General features: G+C 47.5%; 1 protein-coding gene across 1 annotated transcript in view; it reads right to left on the reverse strand.

The window, feature by feature from the left end:
• Positions 1–6,478, reverse strand: part of SMARCA4 (SWI/SNF related, matrix associated, actin dependent regulator of chromatin, subfamily a, member 4) — an 87,074-nt gene extending 80,596 nt beyond the window's left edge. Inside the window, 1 exon segment of the mRNA XM_057708188.1 lies at positions 6,269–6,478. The gene's annotated coding sequence lies outside the window, so the exon portion shown is untranslated.
• Positions 6,479–25,687: the final 19,209 nt, after the last annotated feature.

Raw genomic sequence — 25,687 nt, forward strand, 5'->3', positions numbered from 1 at the left:
CCACACCTGACCTGACGGTGTGGGATGCACTAGGTCAGGGTACCTGCGGTTCCCGAGATCCCGCTTCCCCAAGGCTGGCTGTTCTGTGGCATTTTCCTTGCAATATAATTAAGCAGCAGACCCTCGTTCTACATTTAAAAGGGAATACATTTCGGAAACTAAAAAACTATGTTGCGATGATAAATTAAGTCTTCTCAGTTCTACCTAAAGAGGTAGACATGCCAAATTGTTACCAAGTATTGTTTTTAGCCCTGGGAATTATACATCATTTTATTCTTTTATTCATCGGAATCCCCCCCCCTTTAAGGTTTTCATTCATTTGAAAACCACTGAAGAGCACCTCCCCAACTATAACACGGCCAGAGACAGGAAGACAACCAGGCCAGTCCTCTGCCCTCGGGCAGTTCAAGCTCTAACCCAGCAGGGAGATAAAGTGTCTACACATCGAGAAAACAAACACTAGCCTATCTACACAGCTGTTTTTCAAACTCTTTTTACCATGACCCAGAGTCCAATATGACCCAGCAGAAACATGCATCAAGCAACCATGACCAGCTGTACAGTTCTGTCCTGCCCCCCCACCCCTGGGAAGCCTGGGCAGACTCTCCTCTTCTCTGTTAAGGCTGACCAGGCCCCATGGAATGGATGTCATGATACACCACTGGGTCCGCTGTGGGGCCTGCTCTGTACTCAACACTGAGTGTGATTCGTGATGCGTGGAGAGGGCGGGAGAGAAGTCCCCCATGATAGGGACACACACAGTGCAAGGGTGGCCAAGAAGAGGCGGGGAGGCATGGCACCTACAACTGCTAAGTGACAGGCCCTCCAGCCACCCCCAAGTACTTAGGGAGAACAAACTCTGAATGGGGTTCCAGGCACTGACCATGCAGCAGAGAACACAGTCCCTGCCTGATGGGGGGACACTGAGTGAAAGAAACAAGCACACAAATAGAACACAATGTCACAGTGGGTGGAAGTGCTATGAATAATGTAGCAGGGTTAACAGTCAAGCTGCTAAGAGATGCGCTTCCAATCATGGTGGCCAGGGAAGGTCTCAGTGATGGGGACACATCTGAGCAGAGACCTGAAGTGAAATGGGAGCCAGTGGTTACAACAGGCAGAGGGACCAGCAAGTGCAAAGGCCCTGGAGTGGGACCCTGAAGGAGCAGAGCAAGCGAGAAGGGTGTGGCAGCAGCTGAGGTCAGAGATGGGTGGAGAGGGCAGATCACAGGCCTTGAGGGCACTGGTGAGGAAGCAGGAGTCAACTCTAGGTGCAAAAGGAAACCACTGGAATGTACTAGGCAAGGCAGTGACACGGTCTGATGATGGTTTTAGAAGATTTTTCTGTACAGGCAGATAGAATGGATGTTGAGAAAATGAGAGGAGACAAAGATGACCAACGTGACCAGCAGGGCCTCAGCTAGCACATACCATTTGAAATATAAAAGGTGTCCCTTCCTTGGGGGCGATCAGCCCTGAAACCAGGCTTAGCAAAGCCCAGCCAGGCTGGATTTCAGCCCCACCTCGCATCCCCCTGGTTCACTACTGGCAGCCAGAGGTGCCAACTGGGGACTGTGGGAGAAACAGGGGGTTATGCTCAGAGAGGTTAAGTTGTTTGCCCCAAATCATGTAGCAATAGAGTCCTGCCTGCCTCAAGTCTGCCCGACTGTAATGCCTGGTAACTGATTCAGGCTGAGGATCAGAAGATATAGAAGGGGCTTCCTAGGTGGCGCAGTGGTTAAGAATCCGCCTGCCAATGCAGAGGTCACGGGTTCGATCCCAGCTCCAGGAAGATCCCACATGCCACAGAGCAACTAAGCCCGTGTGCCAAAAAAAAAGAAGATATAGGAGGAGGAGAGTCTGGAAGAGCACGAAGTGCAGCAAAGAGAGCACCCCAAAGGCAGGAGCCTCCAGGGGGTGTTCTGAGGAGGCGGGTAAGGGTGCTCAGCGCACCAGCAGTCCAGGCTGTTGGTCAGATGTGCACTCGGCGCTCCCATCAGGGCCAGAAGCAGCTCCCAGGGCACATCGAGGGGCCCCCTGTGCTTCAGCGTTGCCATCAGGACAAGGAGACACCCTCCGTGCCAGTTTACTGGGATTCTCGGGGCAATTCGGGGGTGGTACACATCAAACCCTGCCCCCTCAAGTCTCTCACTGTAACAGGTGAGGCAGCAACTGCCATGCGGCCACCTGCTTCCGGAACCACTGGGGCGCGACCTGCCAGTGAAAGGAGAACTTAAACCACCCCAAGGAGCCATTTTAAGGCCCAGCCTCTTTTTTTTTTTTTTTTAAGTTTTACTGAAGTATAGTTGATTTACAACGTCATGTTAGTTTCAGGTGTACAGCACAGTAATATGCGTACATATTTTTTCAGATTCTTTTCCCTTATAGGTTATAACAAAATACTGAATACAGTGCTCTGTGCTATACAGTAGGTTCTTGCTGGCAAAGTCCATCCTCTTCATCACACTCTCGTGGCTGGTAAACGTCACACTGAGCGAAACTCAGACTGTTCCCAGTTACAGGGTCCACACACAAAAATGAAGACATGGCTCTTTAGCAAAGTAACAGAATCCCAAAACAAAGCTCTGGAAACCAGCCTGGGTTTCTAGAAAGGGGCCTGCTACCCGTTTTCTCAAGAAAGCCCCTGCCCTGAGGGAACTGGAGGGAAGTGGATGCAAACGGTCCCTTCCCTCTGCCCTGTGAAATCCCATCTCTCAAGAAACCGGGCTACACCTGGTGCCTCCCTCAAGGCTCTTTCACACACAGGAAGGTGAGTGCAGGCTGAATTTCTCATGCCCATCAAATCCATATCCTGAAAAATCTGCATGCAGCTAACAGAAAACTCCAGGCCATCACCCATCATATCATTGAGCTTCACACTGCTTAGGGGTGACATGTGGAAGGCGACAGCAACGGTAGCTCACCTGGCCTCAACTCAATTCTGATACATTCACCCTCAGACATCTCCCCCCAATATTCCTGCCGCTGTGACTTCCACTTTATAGCAGGTTTTGCACATTCTTTTGATTCTACTTAAAAAACAAAAACTTTCTCTCTTCAGTGTTCCAATCAACGTGACAAGTTATGAGGAGATATGTGAAATGGAAAACAAACACTTCATATTTTTCAAAACCCATGCCACCAAACACACTTCCCTCTTTCCAATGCTGTATGGTGAAGTTGTAAAGCACACAATTTTCGAATTAAGGACAAAATGAAGGAGCTGATTCCTTTGCTACCACTTTGAAAACATACAGAATATTACAATGGGGCAAAAAACTATTCTGTATCTCAACCCATTAGCATGTTGTAGACATCTTAATAAATGACAATGGCTACAAATTGTTTAGTCTTGTGTGTCAGGTATTGCCCTAAGCACTTAACATTGTTATCTGTCATTTTGTTGCTGTTTAGTCCTTGCAACAATCCTACAAGTTGGATACTATTACTGTCCCCCTTTGCAAAGGAGACCGACAAGAGTGAATGAGAACAGGGTCCTCTTCTGCCTGTTCCTGGCTGAACTCCCAGCCCGCAGTAGTGCCTGGCTCGTGGCAGGTACTCCATACCCGCTTGTTCGCTATATGAATGGGGAATGCACGGGCTACTTCCCACACAACTCCAGGGGGCGCCATTCACATGGTGCTCTGTCTACGGTGCATATGAATGCCCTCTGTGCCATGGCAGCCCTGACGGCCCAGGTCAAATCGACCGTCATGTCTGATGACTTACAAGGTGCCAAGCACTGAGGCCCCCATTTTTTTGAGGCACCAAGAGGGAAAGAGGGCAGGCCAGGAGTCAGACATTTGACGCGAGAGCTCCTGGTGAAACATCCCTGGACCTCAGTCTTCACTGGCAGAACTTTCTCACAGGATATTCACGCCAACACATCTAGTCCCTCCCACTCTCCCACATCTGCTAAACAGCTAGGACCTGAAGCTGCTCTAGGGGTACCTCCCAATGTTTTGAGGATCCACAAGGAGTAGCAAAGGTATAGAAATAAACGTGTTTATGTTGGAGTGCTTTTCACTGACAGAAAGTTTGGAGACCACTGCACTGTCCTACACCGAAGCTCTGATGAGGTCACCCCACCACCCGCTCTGGCTCAAAAACCAGCAACATCAACATCTCTTGAAGGGTTGGACACAAAGTGATTTTAAGTGGCATGTGGAGGAACATTGATTATTTTCATAATTGTGTATGCACTGATTTTAAAGAAAATTAGAAAAATATATATATAACCAGCACATCAGACCTACAGTTTCTGGGATACAGAATGACTCTAACTTATGTTTTCAGTTTCTTAATCAGTTAATCTACAAATACATACATATACAAGCAATATTAACTTCAGTAAATTGAGGGCTCATTACACGCCAGGCTCTGCACTTCCCACACTATCCTTTCCATCTGCACAACAATTCTTTGCGGTGGCACTGCTGTCATACCTGTTTCACAAGTGGGGGGACCTACTGGTAAGTGTCTTGCTTGAGGTCAAACTAGGATTTAGAGCTGGCTGTGAATCCAGGAGGTCTAATTCCAGAACTAACACTCCACACCACCACCTCACATGAACCACCACCTCACACCCTCATTGTGGGGGGAATGAGGTTTGGGAAACAATGGCTTAGAAAGTTTAAAAAAAAGCAACAAAAACAGCAACAGCCACTAACATTTATTGCCTACAACTCACCCTCAGTCCTGGGCCAAGCACTTCACACACATGGTCACTCAATCCTCTCGAGTTCTCTCCTCATTCATCCACAAATGTTCACTAAGGGCCTACTATGTGCAGGAGATTAGGCAGACAGAGCCAAGGGCTCTGATGGCTCTTGGAGAAGAATAAATGTGTAATTACAAACTGAGGTAACTGCTACACAAGAAAGGATCAAGGTGATGCAGGAGTGTAGCACAGGGGAACAGTGACCGGTCCCCAGTGGTCAAATACAACCTGGACATCCTCCCTGATCCTGGGTGAAGGCCCCCTCTTTCATGCAGCCTCCCTGATTGCTGGCTCCCACCACTCACTTCCCTGCGCATCCATCCACTGTGTTCCTCACACATGACAGGCCAAGGGGAGTTGGCCTATCATGTACCACCTGTTCCCCTACAAAACTGGCGAGGCACCTCAGGGCATCCAAACTCCAGCCCCAGTAGGGGCTCAACAAATATTTATTGAACCATAAAGGAAGGGATTGGACTGAACAACAACAATAGTGCTTCCCTCCAGCCAGAAACCGTTTTACAGGCTTTCACCAACTCCATTTGTGGCATTATTTCCATTTCACATATGACAACACTAAAAGGTTCAGAGAGATTAAGCTATTTGCCTCACGTCACACAGCTAAGTGACCAGCAACGGCAGGAATCAAACTCGAATTCCGTCTCTCAATTAAAAGTGAAAACTTTCAAATTCCTAGGAAGTGGCTCTCACGCTTATTCCCTACTTCCCCCAAGGATTCACTGGGTGTGGGGGGGGAATCAGGACTAGTGTCTTCAAGACCGGCACAAAACAGCCTCTCCTGAAAGATCCACGTTTTAAATAAAAGCCTTAATCTGGAAAATCAATTGGGAAGAAGGGAAAAGGATGCAAAACTAAAACAATGCTTTTAACAGCAGTTTCCCCGCTCCTTCCCCCACTTGCCGCCGACCCCCCACTTCAGGGCAAACATTCTGAAGTCACTACTTGCGAGGAACTTGGCGACTTATTTACCTTTCCTCGAAAATCTAAAATGACGTGATTTTTTTAAAAACAAAATCTTAGGTCAGCTAACCCAAGGGGGCTGCTAATGTTCGTGTCCAGGCGACGCTGGACACACCTGGGGTTGTTCCTACTGAGCTCCGATCGCAGCCTCGCCAAAAGCCAACATTCGAGTCGGACCCGTTACAACGTAGCCAGAAAAGCCGGGACGCTTGGCTATTGTTGCAGCCCCGGCGGACACCTCGATGGGGGCCGGGCCCCTGGCCCGCCGACGGCGCGCCGAGCTTTGTCCGGCGACCCCGGCGAGAGCGCGCGCGGGGGGCGCGCGGCCTCCACGCGGCCCGGGCCCCCACCCCACCGGCCCGCGGACACTGTAGCCGCCGCGGCCTCGCTGCACTGTGGCCTTCCCCGCGCGCGCGGTGCCGGCCAGGCTTCTTGACCCTCGGGCGCCGCCGTACCCCGGCCCCGCTCCGGGTGCCGGCGGCCCCCTCCCCCCTCGGCGCCCCGGCTCCATTCAAACCGTCCTCTCAAGCCCCGCGCCGTGCTTCCCCCACGACCCGCGTTCCTTACCGTGAGTCGCCGGCGCCGTCGCCTTCCCGGCGCCGCCCCCACCCCTCCGCGCGGGGCCGGGGGCAGAATGGGCGTCTCGCCTCTCCTCAAGAAACAAAGAAGCCGCCGCCGCCGCCGAGCGAGGGTAAGCCTCGCGCGCGCGCCCGCCCGCTTCAGCCGCCCCCCCACGCTGCCCGCGCCCCCGCTGCGCGCGCACTCGTCACCTCCCCTCCCCCCCACCACGAACAGCCTCTCCCGCTTCCGCCGCCGGCCTGGCCTCGTGCGCGTGCCCGCCCGCCCGCCCTTCCGCTCCTAGCGCGCGTGCGCGTCCGCCCGGAGGCGTGTGGGGGAGGTGGGTGGGGCCAGAGAGAGCTAGCGCGCCCGATGCGCCTCCCCACTCTGTGCGGGACGGGGCCTGCGCCTGCGCGGGGGGCTGGTCTTCGTCCTCCGCACGCCGCGCGTCTCCACGCCGCCGAGCATGCGCAGAGCGGGCGGCACTGCGGCGGTGGTGGAGGTGAAGGTGTTGGTGGGGAGGTTGGGGGTTGGGATAGGGTGGGGGTGAGATCTGCGGGGAAGGGATGGCAGAGGGGCCCTGAGACTCGGTAGTGAGGCCCTAAGGTCGTGCGTGAAGGCAGGAGGTGGGCAGGCTGGGCCGGGGGTGAGCCGAGCCGGCCCCTGGGTCAAGGGCGGACCTAGGAACCGCTTTCATCCCTGGTCGGAGGATGGCGGTGCCCTTTCGGCAGAACCTGGAGGGCACCGACCGTGGCTACCTTTTCTGCAAAACCTACCTAGAGCTATTAATTAGTTTAGAAGAGATCTACTGGCCTGTCCCACGCTCAGGTGCTGCGGAACCGAACAAAAATCTCGGCCGCTGTGGCGCTCACTGTCTAGTGGGAAAGGCAGGCGCGAGGCAAGAGAACTAAGTAAAATTACACCATGTCGAAATGGAGACATGAGGGGTCGTGGAAGTTTTCGGTGGGGCAGCTAGGGAAGGCCTCGCTGCGAAGACACTTGAGCCAAGAAACAAAAGCGGTGAGGGAGAGAGCCCTGATCGGATTGTGAAGGCCCAGAGCCTGTAGGCGGCTTCGTCTCTCTGTTTTGAAAGGATCTCTGAGTCTCTACACGTTCCCTTTAGCCCCACAACTGGACAAATGCTCCCCAAGGTCAAGCCCCTCAGCCTCAGACTGTCCCTACCTCTGCTTCTCTCAGGCCTGCTCTTTCTCATTTTTCAGGTCTCAGCTGACTCATCACCTCCGCTAGCCTTGCCTCCTTTTTATCACTGTCTCCTTTTCCTTTTTTTCACATTTCTGGGTCCCCCCTTTATTGTCTGTCTCCCTCCTCTCAGGTTAAATGGCGTGATGTTGTCAATTTTCATCCCTAGTGAATACCCATCATCTACTGTGGTGCCACTGTCTGCCACATACTGGATACTTAAAAAAAATTTTTTTTTAATTGAAAGAATAATAGAGATTCTATGGAGTGTGTATCATCAGCTCTTTGGGCCTTTCCAAGCCCAAGGTGAGTCTCTTACAGCAGCCGGTGAGATCTTGGGCTGAAGCCAAAAAGCCCTGAATTGAAAACCTGACTCCATTGTTAGTAGCAGGGGTATGCCAGGCAAGTTTACTGGACTCATCCACACTTCCCTTTCTTCGCCTGTAAAATGGAAACAATAATAACACTCACCTCCACAGGTTGGTTATAGAGGAATCTGTGAAAGCAGACCACCTGGGAGTTCTCAGAACCTTATCTTGTGATGTTGGGTAGTGGACAGGAGATGGGCAAGTGGGGTCTGTACTTTGGTCTCTCTCATTCATTCAAGTAAGATGTCTTAAGCGCCCTCAACATGCTAAACACTGAGCTGGTTATGGGCCTGCGGTGATGCAACCAAGTAGGCAGGGTTCCCACCCTTGGAGCAGACAGTCTTTGAGTTCAGTTGACTTTCTGCCACGCTGATCGCACTAATACATGGTGGGAGAATCTAAGTGCAATGGAAGAAATGGCCAGGGTCATAACATGAGGCCTTCCTGGGATTGAGGAGTCAGCTGGACCTCTCTGTACGCAAAGACCCGAAGGAGGAGGGCACTAGATGGAGGAAACAGGATGTGCCAAGACCCTGAAGAGGAAAAAGAGCATGGGAACAGAGAACATCTCCTGTGGCTGCGAGAGGGAGGTCAGCAGCCGACAGGCGGAGCAGGGCAGTGGTAAGTATCTCGAGCTTTTTCTGGAGCACAGCGAGAGGCAGTTGAAGGACTCTAATCAGGAGAATCCCATGCTGCTGTGGCTGCAGGGTGGAGACTGGGCTGGCGGGGCAAGGAGCAAGGAGAGGAAGTGGGGAGCCCCTTCAGGCCATTGCAGTGGCCCAGGGTGGAGAGGGTGTCTTCACATCTAGAGGTAGATGAAATTGGAGGTAGAACGGATAAATATGGAAGCGGACCTGAGAGGCGAAGAAGGAGGGCCCTGTGTGAACTCCAGCTTTCTCTTCAGCTGGGACACTGGGGACATGGACACTGAAAAGGAAGGATCAAAAGTCCTGTTTGGGGGGAATTCCCTGGCAGTTCAGTGGTTAGAACTTGGCATTTTCTCTGCAGTTCAATCCCTGGTGGGGGAACTAAGATCCCACAATACATGCAACGAAGCCAAAAAAAAAAAGTCCTTTTTTAAGGGCAAGATGTCTTTGGGGAATAATCCTATAGACCAGTGGTTTATGGCTGTACAGTAAGATCCCAGTTTAAGCAAAACTGATGCTTTTAGCATTTATACTTCTGTCTGTGATACATTTTGAGTTAATTTCCGTATGTGGTTTGAAGTTCATTGTTTTCAGTAGATATATGCAGTTGTTCCAGACTGTTTGCTTCCCTATCGAGCTGCTTTGCTGCTTTTGTCAAAAATCAGTTAACTGGGACTTCCCTGGTGGCGCAGCGGTTAAGAATCTGCCTGCCAACGCAGGGAAGGTCCCATAGAGCAACTAAGCCCGTGCACCACAACTACTGAGCCTGTGCTCTAGAAGCCGTGAGCCACAACTACTGAGCCCACATGCTGCAACTACTGAAGCCTGCGCACCTAGAGCCTGTGCTCTGCAACGAGAGAAGCCACTGCAATGAGAAGCCCGTGCACCACAACAAAGAGTAGCCCCCACTTGCCACAACTAGAGAAAGCCCGTGCACAGCAACGAACACCAAACGCAGCCAAAAATAAGTAAATAAATAATAACTCTTAAAAGAAAAAAATCAGTAGACTTTTCGAGACAGAAAGTGTGAGTCTGTTTCCGAACTCTCTGTTCTCTTCATTGATCAGTATGCCTCCCCTTAAGCTAAAAGCACACTGTTTTGTTTACTGTAGCTTTATAGTAAGTCTTGAAATAAGTAGTTCTCCAATTATGTTCTTTTTTAAGATTGTTTTTGTTACTCTAGATCCTTTGCATTTCCATGTAAATTTTAGAATCAGCTTGTCAATTTCTACCAGTGAGATTGCATTGCATCAATCTATAGACCAATTTGGGAGAATCGCCGTCTTCCAATCCATGAACATGGTGTATCTCTCTTTTTATTTAGGTCTTCTCTAACGTCCACTAAACATGCCCTTTCCAGGCCTTTCCTACTCCACTGACATGACTCCTGTTGCTGAAGGCAGGGGTCAGTTCTCAGCTTCACCTTCCTGGGCCCATTGGCCACAGTTGACACGTTCCCTCCTTAGAACGATCTCCTCGGTTTCCAGGGCACCACATACTCCTGGGTTTCTTCCCACCCCATCATCAGCTCCTTTGTGGCTTCCTCCTCTGCACAGTGATCTTATACTGACCTGCCCTAGGACTCAGACCTTGGTCCCTTATCTACATTCACCCCCTTGGCTTCCAGTCTTGTGACTTTAAAAAATCATTTAGGGAATTTCCTGGTGGTCCAGTGGTTAGGACTCTGCGCTTCCACTGCCGGGGCCTGGGTTCGCTCCCTGGTCAGAGAACTAAGATCCCACAAGCTGCATGGTGAGGCAAAAAAAAAAAAAAAAAATCATATACATCTTAGGTATCTATCCAAAAGCATTGAAAGTGGACACTTGAACAAATACTTGTAAATAAATGTTAATTGTTGCTGCACTGTTCATAATACCCAAAAGGTTGAAACAGTCCAAATACCCATGAACAGATGAATGGATAAACAAACTGTGCTGTATACATTCAATGGAATATTTAGCCATAAAAAGAAGGGAAGTGCTAATTTGTGCTACAGTCTGGATGAACCTTGAAAACATGCTAAGCAAATGAAGTCAGACACAGAAGGCCACATATTGTATGAGTCTGTTTATTTCAAGTGTCTGAAATAGGCAAATCCACAGAGATAGAAAGCAGATTGCCAGGGGCTGGGGGTAGGAAGGGAGTAACTGCTTAATGGGGACAGGGTTTTATTTGGGAATGATGAAAATCTTTTGGAACTAGATAGAGACGATGCTTACATACTGTTGTGAATGTACTAAATATGACTAAATCATTCATTTTTAAGTGTTTAATTTTATGTCATTAATTTTTAAAAATTTTTATTTATTTATTTATTTAGGCTGTACTGGGTCTTAGGTGTGGCACACGGGACCTTTTTTTAGTTGCAGCATGCAGACTTCTTAGTTTGCAGCATGTGGACTCATTAGTTGCAGCATGTGAACTCCTTAGTAGCAGCATCTGGGATTCTTAGTTGTGGCATGCAGGCTTCTTAGTTGCAGCATGAAGGCTTCTTACTTGAGGCATGCAGACTCCTTAGCTGCGGCATGCAGACTCTTAATTGTGGCATGCGAACTCTTAGTTGTGGCAGGCAGACTTCTTAGTTGCATCATGCAGACTCTTAGTTGTGGCATACATGCAGGATCTAGTTCTGCAACCAGAAATCGAACACGGGCCGCCTGCACTGGGAGCGCAAGGTCTTACCCACTGAACTACCAGGGAAGTCCCTCACATTCATTCTTTAAAAATCTACATGCTGATGATTTCCAAATGTTTACCTCCTGTCTGGGCCTTACCTTGAAGCTCCAGAAAACTGCTTCTCAGATACCACCATTTAGATATTTAATAGGAGTCAAAATTTTCAGTTCCGTTGTGTCCCTCATTTGCTGAAAACCCTCCAGTGGCTTCCATCTTGCCAAGAATAAAAGGCAAAGACCATCAAGAGAATAAAAAGATAAGCCGCAGACTGGGAGGAAATATTTGAAAAGTCATCTGATAAAAGATTGTTATCCAAATATACAAAGAACTCTTAAAACTCCACAATAAGAAAATGAACAACCCAATTAAAAAATGAAGACCTGGGCTTCCTTGGTAGTACAGTGGTTAAGAATCTGCATGCCAATGCAGGGGACACGGATTTGATCCCTGGTCCGGGAAGATCCCACATGCTGCAGAGCAGTTAAGCCCATGCGCCACAACTACTGAGCCTGTGCTCTACAGCCCCAGAGCCACAACTGTTGAGCCTGCGTGCCACAACTACTGAAACCCTCACGCCTGGAGCCCATGCTCTGTAACAAGAGAAGCCACCACAATGAGAAGCCCATGCACCACAACAAAGATGCAATGCAGCCAATAAATAAAAGTAAATAAATTTATCAAAAACGAAGACATGAACCAACACCTCACCAAAGAGGATACACAGATGGCAGATAAGCATGTGAAGAGATGCTCCACGTCATATGCCATCAGAAAATTGCAGATTAAAACATCAGTGAGGTAGCACTACACACCTATTAGAATGAGAGAAATCCAAAACTCTGAAAACAAATGCTGATGAGGATGTGGAGCAACAGGAACTCCCATTCATAGCTGATGGGCATGCAAAATGGTTCAGCCACTGTGGAAGATAGTTTGGCCGTTTCTTACAAAACTAAACACGACCCAGCAATCATGCTCCTTGCTACTTACCCCAAGGAGTTGAAAACAGGTCCACACAAAAACCTGCATCTGGATGTTTTTAGCAGCTTTTTTTTTTTTTTTTTTTTTGCCACGTCACATGGCATGCGGGATCTTAGTTCCCCAACCAGGGATCAAACCCACGCCCCCTGCAGTGGAAACGTGGAATCTTAACCAGTGGACCTCCAGGGAAGTCCTTCCAGCAGATTTATTCTTAATTGCCAAAACTTGGAAGCAACCAAGATGTCCTTCAGTAGATGAGTGGATCAATACACTGTGAAACGTACAGAAATGGAACATTAGCACTCAAAAGAAATGAGCTATCACGCCATGAAAAGACACACAAGACGCTTAAAAGCATATTGCTTGGTAAAAAAAGCCCATCTGAAAAGGCTTATGTATGTTCTGTGTGATTTCAACTATATGACATTCTGGAAAAGGCAAAACTGTGTGGAGAGTAAAAGGATCAGTGGTTTCCAGGAACTTGAGGGGAGGGAGGGGTGGCTGAGCAGAGCCCAGAGGATTTTAGGGCAGTGGGTCTACGCTGTGTGACACCACGATGCTGGGTGCTTGTCTCTGTGCATCTGTCCAGACTCCTAGAATGTACACCATCCAGAGTGAGCCCTCTTGTCAGCTGTGGACCCTGGGTGCTGGTGATGTGTCCATGCAGGTTCATCAGTGGTAACAGAGGCACTGCTCTGTGGGGCGGGGGGAGGCTTTGATAATGGGGGAGGCTGTCCATGTGTGGGGCCAGGGAGTCTGCTTTTTGCTCAATATTGCTGTGAACCTAAAACTGCTCTAAAAGATAAAGTTTAGTTTTTTAAAACATGAATAATGTTTTTAATTTTTTTAATTTTTACTTTTTTAACTTAAAAAAATATATTTATTTACTTGTTTATTTGGTTGTGCCTGGTCTTAGTTGAGGCAGGTGAGCTCCTTAGCTGCGGCTTGCTGGCTCCTTCATTGTGGCGTGCAGGTGGGATCTAGTTGCCTGACCAGGGATCGAACCTGGGCCCCCTGCATAAGCTTGCAGTCTTAATCACTGCGCTACCAGGGAAGTCCTGATAAAGTTTATTTTTAAAATGTAAACAAATTTAAAAGACCAAAGTTGGTCATCTCAGGGCCCTGCAGGCCTTTGTTCCTCCCTGACTGCATCTCCTGCTGCCCTTCTCCTGGCTTGCTCCTCTCCCACCACTGGCCTCCTCACTCCCTATTCTTCACACCTGGCTCATTCCTGCCTCAGGGGCTTTGCCCATATGCTCCGGACCCCTACATGGCTCTGTCTCCCAGGCAGTCCGTGTAATGTTACAGATGCCCCCTTCTTGCATTCCAGTTGGTTTTTCTGCACCGTGCTCATTCCCTGCGCTGGAACGTAACCTTTGTGTCTGTCTCCACCACCCCTGCATCCCCACCACCTAGCACAGCACCGAGTGCCTGGTGCACGGAAGACAGGGTGAAGGAGTGCTCCTGGGTGACTCCATGCTGCCTCTCCTCACTCAGAATCCGGGTTTACGAGATGCTTCTTGAGGCCTCAGTATTACACCCCCTGCTTCTCAGATGCCAGTAGGGAGGATGACACAGGCCCTGGCCTGGATCACAGCTTTAGGCTCTGCCCCTCCTCTCCTGTGTCCAGGTCCCAGTCACCCTCCCCATCTGCAGCCTGGCACAATGGTAGCTGCCCCTCTCACCTTCACCTGTGGAGGGAAGGGTGGGAATGCAAAGAGGTGTGTAAAAGTCCAGATGTTTGCCGCATCACTTCCCACATGGTGAAGATACAATTCCCAGTCAGTCTTAGCAGTCTCGGAGTCTGTGATCTCACATCTACATCCTCTGGTATCTGCTGCCTTATTAGGTAGGAGTTTCTCACAAGGCTCAGAGGATACCAGGGTTCTCTAGAGATACAGGTTCAATAGGATGTAGGGTATACATATACATCCTATTGATTCTGTTTCTCTGGAGAAACAGTATATACACATATACAGAGAGAACACACACACACACATATATATATATTTATATTTATGTAGATAAAGAGAGAAAGATGTTTATTTTAAGGAATTGGCTCACGCGACTGTCAGGGCTGGCAAGTCTGAAATTTAATCTGTAGGGCAGGCCAGCAGCTGGAAATTCAGGGAAGAGAGGATGTTGCAGTGTGGAGTCTGAATTCCACAGGGCAGCAGGCTGGAAGCTCAGGCAGGGTTTCTGTACTACAGTCTTGAGGAGTTCTTTGGGAATCCTCATTCTTTGCTCTTATATCTGATCGGATGAGGCCCATCCACATGATGGAGGGTCACTCAGCATCCTCAGTCTGATTTAAACATTAATCACATCTAAAAAAAATCTCCACAGCAACACCTAAGCTGGTGTTTGACCACACAGCTGGGCACCATGGCCCAGCCAAATTGACATATAAAATGAGCCATTGCAGAGAAAATGGCCTTCCCTCTTTTGACTCAACATCAAGGGCTTGAAATCAAATGCTCACCCACGTCCAGTAGGTGAAAATGTGAAATGCATCCCTTCAGTTGCCACAATAAAGTGACTACTTCTTGAGTAATCTCTTCAGAGCTTCCTTAGGCATGAAATTGCTTTTATTAACCAAATATATATTTATTCCTCAAACACGACCTACTGCCCTGAAAAATGGGCATCACAAGAAAACGATTTCCCCAAAGCAAGCAATGAGATGCACTGTGCAGAGAACAAGAAGCCATCCTATCAAATTATAAACCCAGGGCAATAGATTTCTTTCAGCTGGAAGCCCAGGTTTTAGCTCAGCAAGTAATCAGCATACCACGCTATGCTTACAGCAAAGCAGGTCACTTCCTGCAGCTACAGGTTGAAACCTAACTACCCATGTTTGTCATAATTTTATAGGTGGTTTATTCTAACTATAGTATATTTTATTTTAGTTTGAATTTTTTAAGCTCTTCTAAAGGCACTAGTCCTGAATTATTACACCTTGGGTCTCCATCAAGAATAATCACAATATGTTTTTCATACACATATAAAAACCAAACATATGATTTGGGCTAGGCTTGATATATGTAGACATTTCACCAAGGAGAATATCCAGATGGCAAATAGCGCACGAAAAGATGTTTAGTATCATTAGCCATTAAGGAAATGTAAATTAAGATCACAATGAGAAATCACTACACACCTATCAGAACGGCTAAAATAAGAATTAGTGACAACATCAAATGCTGGTGAGGATGTGGGCAGGTGGGGATGTAAAATGGTACAGCCACTCTGGAAAACAGCCTCAGAAGAAGCTAAACAGACAGCTATCATATGACCCAGTAACTGTACTCTTAGGTATTAATCCCAGAGAGATGAAAACGAACTTTCACACAAAACCTGTGCGTGAATATTTATAGCAGCTTTATCTGTAACAGCCAAAAACTGGGATCAGCCCAGGCATCCTTCACACAGACGACTGGGTTACACAGACTGTGGTCCATCCGTACGGTGGACGACTCCTACAGAATGAGCTATTGATTCATAGGGTGACCTGGATGAGGGCATGTCCAGGGAATTATGCAATTATGCTGAGAGAGAAACAGAGAGAGAAAGCCAGTCTCAGAAAGGTTACATACTGTCTGATTCCATTTATATAATGGTTTTGAAATGGCAACATTCCAGAGATGGAGGACAGATTAGTAGCTGCCAGAGGGAGGTGTGTGGTTATACAAAGGCATTAGGATTGAGACATACACACTAGTATACATAATAACAAGGACCTACTGTATGGCACAGGGAACTCTACTCAGGACTCTGTAATGACCTATATGGGAAAAGAATTTAAAAAAGAGTGGTACGTGTATATGTATAACTGAGTCACTTTGCTGTACAGCAGAAACCTTAACACAGCACTGTAAATCAACTGTCCTCCAATAAAAATTAATTTAAAAACAATTCTTGTGTAATGGACTGGGTAGAAATTGTTATGCAGTGAAATGAGCAAAAATTTTATTTTGTTGTTGCCTGAAATATGGGAAAAAACGAAAAGCAAAAAATGGCTCCATGGCGTGCTGTATTCATTTGGGCTGTTTGGTCTCGTGTGTGTGTGTGTGTGTGTGTGTGTGTGTGTGTGTGTGTGTGTGTGTGTGTGTGTGTGTGTGTGTGTGTGTGTGTGTGTGTGTGTGTGTGTGTAAGCACAGTCCTTGTGGCCTTTCTGGTTACTTCCCCTCGAAGAATCAGCAGGAGCAGCAGGGAGATCTGGGTAGTGCACTCAGTACATGCAGCTTCCCCTCCTTCCCAGCCCGGTCGGGACAGGGGAACAGTCTCAACTCTAATCGCGTCACCCTCTGTCAAGGTCTGGAGGAACAGGGCACAATATTCTGCAGCCTGAAGATCTGTCTACCCCCAGTTTAATGCCACGAGCTCCATATCACATCTGCTTGTTTAACGTCATCTGACTTTCCTGCTGGGAACCTCAATCACATTGGGTAGCAAGACAATTCAATAAAAATGACTTAATCTGTTACGTGATTTATGTGCACGTCATGTGCAGCTCTTCTGCCCTGACGGAGGTTATGTTCTAGAGAAACAGGCAAAGAATGTTAGCCTAGGTGGTGAGTCACCGAGGGGGCTCGTTCAAAACAGAAGCCTAGAGAATTTTCTGCAGGTTCTGAGACCCTATCGGGTGGAGCCCTGGAAATTGTTTTGATAAAAAAGTGCCCAAGGTGAGTCTCACCATCTGGAAAGTCTGTGAACAGCTGAGGGAGCGCTGATTTCGATGGGGCCGATCCACAGACTCAACTACTTACCCCACCTGCTTGCCGATAGGAAAGGTGAGAGTACCTCCAGTGAGTAATTCACAGCTAGTGTGGCCACAAGATTAAGATGACCATTTTTTAAAACCCTAGACTTACATGTGTGCTAGAAAACACCTTTTTAGTGTGTCTGTCAGAATCTCCTGGAGGCCCTATCAACAGGCAGGCCACTGTGCCCCACCCGCAGAGGGTCTGAGCAGCAGACCTGGGTCAGGGCCTGAGAACCTGCACTGTTAGCACACCCCCAGGTAATGCTGGACCTGGCAACGAAATCCTTGTGCCAATCCAGCAAAATTCAAGCAGTTGTCATCCCGGTGCCCTTTTCACTAGTGAGACAACTGAGCCCAGAGGTTAAGAAGCTTGTTGCAGCACTATTTACAATAGCCAAGACATGGAAGCAACCTAAATGTCCATCAACAGAGGAGTGGATAAAGAAGACGTGGTACATATGTACAATGGAATATTACTCGGCCATAAGAAGGAACGAAATTGGGTCATTTGTAGAGGCATGGGTGGACCTAGAGACTGTCATACAGAGTGAAGTAAGTCTGAAAGAGAAAAGCAGATATCGTATATTAATGCATATATGCAGAATCTAGAAAAATGGTACAGATCAACCGGTTTGCAAGGCAGAAATAGAGACACAGATGTAGAGGACAAACATATGGACACCAAGGAGGGAAAGCGGGGGGGTTGGGATGGGATGAATTGGGAGATTGGGAATGCCATTTATACATTAGTATGTATAAAACAGATGACTAATAAGAAAAAAATCCAATTGTACACTTTAAATATATGCAGTTTATTGTGTGTCAATTATATCTCAATAAAACTCTTTAAAAAAGAAAAGCAGTAATACAAATGAACTGACTGACAAAACAGAAACAGATTCACAGATTTAGAAAACAAACATCAGGTTACCAAAGGGAAAAGGTGAGGAGAAGGGATAAATTAGGAGGTTGGGACTGACTTATACACACTACTATATATAAAATAATCAACAAGGATCTACTGTATAGCACAGGGAACTCTACTTCACACACTGTAATAACCTATATGGGAAAAGAATCTGAAAAAGAATAGTTACAAGTACATGTGTAACTGAATCACTTTGCTGTACTCCTGAAACTAACACAACGTTGTAAATCAGCTATACTCCAATAGAAAATAAAAATTCAAAAAAAAAAAAAAAGGTTGTTGTGAGTCACACGTCCAGGTGGGGTGGGGGTTTTGGGGGGTGGGAGGTGGCAGGCGCTCTCTATGCGCAGCTCTGGGCTGGTCTCTGGGAGGAGCTGCGATCCAGGAAGGCAGACACCCACACCCTTTGGGGCTGAGTGCATGTTTTACCTGTTTACTTTAAATAAACCCTTGAATGGCTCAGAATGAGGCCTTGACTTTGTAAAGTGGCCCACAAGGCCCTTCCCCCTCCTGCCTCCCTCCACACCACCACCCCCCGCCCCGCCCCTTGCCCCCTGCAAATCTTCCTCTACCTGCTTGGAAACAGCAGCTGTGCACACCTAACCGCAGGTCCCTTTTGTCCTTTTCTAGTCTCCCAGCTTTGCCCACGATTCCTCAGCTTCTCTACCTCCCCCCTTGGCTCCCTACACAAGGACCTAGATTTAACTTCTACTCACGCCCCAGACTGGTTAAACACCCTTCCTCTTTTGGGAGGAATAGGGACGCTTAGGAGGGAATCCTTTTTTAAAGGTGTTGAAAGGATGAGCTCAGCAAGCCGAAGGGTGTGTGCTGGAGACAGCACCGGTTAAAGGACCAATGTTAGCCACAGTAGCTAACCCTTGCACAGCCCTTCCTGGGCTCCAGCAGCGATTCTAAGCCGTGAATATGTACATGAACATGTAGCGGAAATGCAAACTGGTACAACCACTTTGGAAGACCATTTGGCAGTTTCTTACAAAGCTAAACATACTCTTCACCCAGCAATCGTGCTCCTGGGCATTTACCCAAATGCGTTAAAAACTTAGCTCCCCGCAGAAACCTGCACGTGAGTGTCTCTAGCTGCTTTATTTGTAATTGCCAAAACTCAGAAGCAACCAAGACGTCCCTCAATAAACAAAAGGATAAACAAACTGTGGTAAATCCAGACAATGGAATATTAGCACTAAAGAAAAGTAAGATTAAACCACAAAAAGACATGGAGGAACCTTAAGTGCATATCTCTGAGGGAAGGAAGCCAATCTGTAATGGCTACAGACTGTGTGATTCTCATTATATGACATTCCGGAAAAGGCAAAACTGGAGACAGTAAAAGGAGGCCCCCATCCCTGGGGTTTGGGGGGAAGGGTGGGAGGAAGAGGAGAGCACAAAGGACTTTTAGGGTAGTGAAACCGTTCTGTGATACAGTAGTGATGGATACATGTCATTATATATTTGCCCAAACCCATGGAATGTGCAACACAGGGTGATCCCTATGTAAACTGTAGACTCTGGGTGGCGATGATGTGTCCATGTAGGTGTAGCAATTGCCACAAATACATCACTCCGGTGGGGGATGTTGACAGTGGAAGAGGCTATGCACGTGGTGGGGGGGCAGGGTTATATGGGACATCTCTGCTTTCTACTCAGTTTTGCTGTGAACCTAAAACTGCCCTAAAAAATAAAGCCTATTAAAAAAAAATAGAATGTACAACAACATGAGTAAACCCTAATGTAAACCATGGATTTTAGTTACTAGTAATGTATCCATATTGATTCAATTGCAAACAATTTCAGTGGTAGCAAATGTTTCACATTAATGCAAGATGTTAATAATTAGGGAAACTGGAAACTATGGGGAGGAGGGCTGGTGGGGAGAGGAGATACTCTTTGATCAATTTTTTGTAAATCTAAAACTGCTCTAAAAAAATAAAAGTCTGTTCATTTAAAAACTGTATGTCCGTGGACTTCCCTAGTGGCGCAGTGGTTAAGAATCTGCCTGCCAATGCAGGGGACGTGGGTTGGATCCCTGGCCTGGGAGGATTCCACATGCCGCAGCGCAACTAAGCCCTTGCGCCACAACCACTGAGCCTATGCTGTAGAGCCCACTAGCCACAACTGTTGAGTCCAGATGCCACAGCTACTAAAGCCTACATGCCTAGAGCCCATGCTCTGCATCGCCTAGAGAAGCCACTGCAATGAAAAGCCCATGTACTACAACAAAGAGCAGCCCCTGCTCACTGCAACTAGAGAAAGCCCGCGCACAGCAACGAAGACCCAACGCAGCCAATAAATAAATATTTATTTTTTTAAAAAACTGTATGTCCATATCCATAAATGTACATGACCCTCACCGCACTCTATGCTGCATCTCCTACCATTGCCCCCATGTTATAGTTGGAACCGAGGTACAGAGAGGGTTGATAACCTACCCAAGGTCGACACTGTCCCGGCAGAGCTAGCCTAGTCACAGCCAGGCAGCTGGACTCTGGTGGCCTTGCCCTTAACCGCTGCTGCCAATGATGGGAGCAAAGGAAGATGCAGAGCTAGAGATAGAGATAGGGTGGGAGTCGCTGCCTGCAGGTGATACTCAGAGCCGTAGAGGGGAGGGGAACCCTAGGTCACCTGTCCTCAGTGGTCTGTGACAAACAGTGCCTGGGTTGGTTTATTTAGAAGATCTCGTCTCACCTCTGTAGTCAGGGGTCCCCCAGAGAAACAGAACCAATAGGATGTATACATGAATAGAGATTTTCTGTGGACTGAATTATGGCTCCCCAAATTCATATGCTGAAGCTCTTACCCCTAATGTGACTGTATTTGGTGATGGGCCTGTAAGGAGGTAATTAAGGTTAAAAGAGGTCATAGGGTGGGGCTCTGATATGATAGGATTAGTGTCCTTCTAAGAACAGACACTCCCTCTCCATCTCGGTCTCCATCTCCATCTCCATCTCCATCTCCATCTCCATCTCCATCTCCATCTCCACCTCCATCTCCATCTCTGCCGTGTGAGCACACAGCAAGCAGTTGGCTGTCTGTAAGCCAGGAGGAGTGCCTTCACTAGAAACTGAATTGGCTGGCATCTTGATCTTGGGATGTCCCAGCATCCAGAACTGTGAAAATTGTTTTGTTTTTGAGGCACCTAGTTTATGCTGTGTTGGTATGACAGCGTGAGCAGACGCACACAAGATTGATTTTAAGGAATTGGCTCAGGCAGTTAAGAAGACTGGCAAGTCCAGAGTCTGCAGGTTGGGCCAGGGGGCCGGGGGCTCACAAAGAGCTGATGCTGCAGTTCCAGTCCTGAGGCTGTCTGCCAGCAGAATTCCCTCTTGATCAGGGGAGCCAGTCTTTTGTTCTCTTCAGCCCTTCAGCTGATTAGACAAGACCCACCTGCATTATGAAGGGCAATCTGCTTTGCTCAGAACCTACTGATTTAAATGTGAATCTCATCCAAAAACACCCTCACAGGAACATCCAGAATAGCGTTTGACCAAATGTCTGGGCACCACAGCCCTGCCGAGTTGACACATAAAAATAACCATCACATCACCAAAATAGACTAGAAACACGTGGGCACCATGACATAGTTTGCTGGACACCTTTGGTGTGGACATAAAGACCGATTCAATCACCATCCCCAGGGCTGGCAGAGAAGCTCTGTTTTCTGAACTTTGCCAGGGTGGAGCTGGCCACAGGGAGTGCAAACTGAAAACATCTACAATGTAGCATTTCACCTGCTTCTGTGGAAGAAAATAAGGAGGTGTGTGTTGGGATTTGAAGTGTCTGTTAGAAGGTGATCTCAGGGGATGTCCTAGGTGGCGCAGTGATTAAGAATCTGCCTGCCAATGCAGGGGACACAGGTTCGATCTCTGCTCCAGGAAGAATCTCACATGCCTAAGATCAACTAAGCCTGTGGGGCATAACTATTGAGCCTGTGCTCTAGAGCCCAGGAGCCACAACTGTTGAGCCCATGTGCCACAACTACTGAAGCCCGCAGACCTAGAGCCCATGCTCTGCAACAAGAGAAGCCACCAAAATGAGGAGCCTGCACACCACAATGAAGAGTAGCCCCCACTTGCTGCAAGTAAAAAAAGTCCGTGTGCAGCAATGAAGACCCAACGAAGGGAGGAAATTTGGTTTTTTTAAAAAAAGAAGATGATGTCAGGCCAGGGTTCTCAACTGCAGCATCACTGTGGGGCCATCTTCTGCACTGTAAGAACTGTAGGGTGTTGAGCAGTGACCCTGACTTCCACCCATCATTGGTCAGCACTGAGGGCCAGAGCCCAGGCTCACTTCCGGGTGCTGCCTTGGGGCTAGGGCCTTTGTCTGACCTTCCCTGCAGAAGCTCCATCATGGCAGGGGCCCAGTGTCCTGGGCTCCTGGTCTTTCTTTTCTTTTTGGTACTTCTCCGTGACCAAGCACCATGCAGCTGACTATCCCACCGTCTGGAGGCCTCTTGGATGATGGTTGGCTTGGTGTGCGCTAGTGAAGGGGAGATGGGGCGGGGTTTGCATCCCTCACCTCTGGGTCCACCCTCCTCCATGTTCACTCTCTAGAACCACCCAGGTCTCCACCAGCAGGACCCCGTCTTTGGTTTAAAAAAACCAAGGGTGGGGACTTCCCTGGTGGTCCAGTGGTTTAGGCTCCACGCTTCCAATGCATGGGGCGCAGGTTAGATCCCCTATCAGGGAACTAAGATTGCCCATGCTGCGTGGCATGGGAACAAAAAAAGAATAGATAATATAGAATAGCATAGAATAGAATAGAGCAAAAATAAAATAAAATAAAACCAAGGATGGGAAGGGGAGGCAGCAACCTCAGCACCAGCAGATCCCTCCAGCCTCCAGGGTCCAGGAGGACCCTTCAGAAACATCTGCCTCCTTCCCTGCCCTCCTTGCCTCCCCTGGGCACAGGTTCTAGGCTTGGAGCTCCACCACTGACAGATGTCTTTACCCTGATTTAGGGAGAGATTTGAGGACAGAGACTGGGCCAGTCCAGGGGTTGGGGCTGTCTGCATGGTGGATGTGCAGAACTTAGTCTATGAGACAAATTCACTTATGGAAATTCAGTGGCTAGTATATAATGTTGATCTACTATTATAAAGTATTCTCTATTCATATAACTTCAGAGACTCCTGTGTAATAAAGGACACCCGTCCTCCAGTCCAACATCCAGTTCCAGCCCCAGAGAGAAGGCAGATTGGCATGTTTGTTCTGTAAGTTTACAGTGTCCAGAATCCTGTTTAAGGTTTTAGGATGCCTTTAATACTTTTTGAAATAAAAATATTTCCTATTAAAAAAAATCCTTCCTCAGGGTTCTGACCACCAAGGAAATGTCTCCAGACGTGACCAGATATCCCTTGGAGGCAAAATCATCCCCCAGTGAGGAGCACTGATTTAGGGTAGCTTCTAAGTATCCTTTTATGTTCTCCTGTTAATAAGAGGATCACAGCAGAAATGAGTGTCCCCCAGCCCTGGGGTTTGTGTAGACACACAGACCTGCCCAGGGGAGCCTGCAGCAGGGCGTGGGTGTGACAGAACCAGGTGGCCGTCCCGCCCAGCCCCCGTCCATTCTCCTCCTCTTCGCCTCTCCTCCCTTTCTTCCACTGACCTCATTCTGCAGTGCAAATTAAGCCTGGGAGTGGCATCCACGAAGCTGTGGCAGAACAGGTTGTCCAACCCTGAACTGGAGAAGCGAAACCCACCTCTGGCCAAGCCGGTGTTCCTCCAACATGACCTGTGCATGAGCTCTTGTCACCTGGTGACCCAGGGATAGGCGCAGCAGGGTTGGCCCCAGTGGCACTGCTTCTCCCAGGGGAGAGTTTCACTGTCTGGATTCATCTAGCTCTTACTTCTCCCCAGGGCTGCTTACCACGTCTTTTTATGATTTTATAAACCCAAGACACACTTCCATGAAGGCAGAAGCAGCCTCTTAAGACTCAGGACTGGGACTTCCCTGATGGTCCAGTGGCTAAGACTCTGCGCTTCCAATGCAGGGGGTGCAGGTTCGATTCCTGGTCAGGCAACTAGATCCCACATGCTACAACTAAAGACCCCACATGCTGCAACTAAAAAGATCCCGCATGCCACAACGAAGAGCCCACATGCAGCAATGAAGATCCTTTGTGCTACAACTAAGACCCAGCACAGCCAAATAAATAAATAAATAAATATTAAAAAAAAAAACAACCTCGAGACTAACTACCACCTCGCACTATTGGGATGGCTACTATCAAAAAATAATAATAATTGTTTAATGAGAGAAATCAAAGATGACACAAACAGATGAAAAGATATACCATGTTCTTGGATTGGAAGAATCAACATTGTGAAAATGACTATACTATCCAAAGCAATTTACAGATTCAATGCAATCTCTATCAAATTACCAATGGCATTTTTTTCACAGAACTAGAACAAGAAATTTTATGATTTGTATGGAAATGCAAAAGACCCCAAATAGCCAAAGCAATCTTGAGAAGGAAAGACAGAGTTGGTGGAATCAGGCTTCCCGACTTCAAACTGTACTACAAGGCTACAGTGGTCAAGACAGTATGGTACTGGCACAAAAAGAGAAATATAGATCAATGGAACAGGATAGAAAGCCCAGAGAAAAACTATGGTCAACTAATCTATGACAAAGGAGGCAGGGATATACAATAGAGAAAAGGCAGCCTCTTCAATAAGTGGTGCTGGGAAAACTGGACAGCTACATGTAAAAGAATGAAATTAGAACACTCCCTAACACCATACTCAAAAACAGACTCCAAATGGATTAAAGACCTACATGTAAGGCCAGACACTATAAAACTCCTAGAGGAAAACATAGGAAGAACACTCTTCGACATAAATCACAGCAAGATCTTTTTTAATCCACCCCCTAGAGTAATGGAAATAAAAACAAAAATAAATAAGTGGGACCTAATGAAACTTCAAAGCTTCTGCACAGCAAAGGAAACTATAAGCAAGACGAAAAGACAACCCTCAGAATGGGAGAAAATATTTGCAAACGAATCAACAGACAAAGGATTAATCTCCAAAATATATAAACAGTTCATGCAGCTCAATATCGAAAAAACAAACAACCCAATCCAAAAATGGGCAGAAGACCTAAATAGGCATTTCTCCAAAGAAGACATACAGATGGCCAAGAGGCACATGAAAAGATGCTCAGCATCACTAATTATTGGAGAAATGCAAATCAAAACGACAACGAGGGATCACCTTACACCAGTGAGAAGGGGCATCATTAGAAAATCTACAAACAGTAAATGCTGGAGAAGGTGTGGAGAAAAGGGAACACTCTTGCACTGTCGGTGGGAATGTAAATTGATACAGCCACTATGGAGAATGGAGGGTCCTTGAAAAACTAAAAATAGAGTTACCATATGACCCAGCAATCCCACTGCTGGGCATATACCCAGAGAACACCATAATTCAAAAAGACACATGCACTCCAATGTTCATTGCAGCACTATTTACAATAGCCAGGACATGGAAGCAACCTAAATGTCCATCAACAGATGAATGGATAAAAAAGATGTGGTACATATATACAATGGAATATTACTCAGCTGTAAGAAGCAATGAAACTGGGACATTTGTAAAGACATGGATGGACCTAGAGACTGTCATACAGAGTGAAGCGAGTCAGAAAGAGAAAAACAAATACCGTATATTAACACATATATGCGGAATATAGAAAAATGGTACAAATCAACCGGTTTGCAAAGGCAGAAATATAGACACAGATGTAGAGAACAAACATATGGGCACCAAGTGGGGAAAGCGGGGAGGGTTGGGGGGGGGTAATGAATTGGGAGATTGGGATTGCCATATATACATTACTAAT

The sequence above is a fragment of the Hippopotamus amphibius genome, chromosome 15 (genome assembly GCF_030028045.1).
Source record: "Hippopotamus amphibius kiboko isolate mHipAmp2 chromosome 15, mHipAmp2.hap2, whole genome shotgun sequence".
Classification (NCBI taxonomy): domain Eukaryota; kingdom Metazoa; phylum Chordata; class Mammalia; order Artiodactyla; family Hippopotamidae; genus Hippopotamus; species Hippopotamus amphibius.